We start from the raw sequence: 415 nt of genomic DNA, 5'->3' as shown, positions 1-415 counted from the left end.
TACTGATGAGAAACGGGCTGGGTGGCAGGAGGACCTCGAGGTTGACCCCCTGAGGCCGGGACGGGGCGGTGGTGACCCACAGGGTTAAGGCGGAGGTTTTTTTTGGAGAGGATATCTCCTTTTTTACCCAAACCAGTTTACTCACCGGGGAGTTTCTGGCAACCGCGATGGGCCGGGAGCGGGTCCCGGGGTTTTTCAAAGCACGCCGAGCTATTAGCACGAGCTGGGAAAGCATCTTCTTAAATGTTTCGTATTTGCAGTTGCTAATAACAGTAATAGCTGGAGAGGCGGCTGCTGGCGGGGGACGCGCGGCACGCGCTGCACGGCCACGGCTGGCAAATGGGCAACAAAGATATCTAAAGAGTAGAGCCGCGGCCAGGTGGCCAAGGCGCCGTGGGTCATGTGGGGCAATGCC

This window comes from Charadrius vociferus, unplaced genomic scaffold (genome assembly GCF_000708025.1).
Source record: "Charadrius vociferus isolate BGI_N301 unplaced genomic scaffold, ASM70802v2 scaffold3260, whole genome shotgun sequence".
Lineage (NCBI taxonomy): Eukaryota > Metazoa > Chordata > Aves > Charadriiformes > Charadriidae > Charadrius > Charadrius vociferus.
Note: the sequence above shows the minus strand (reverse complement) of the source record.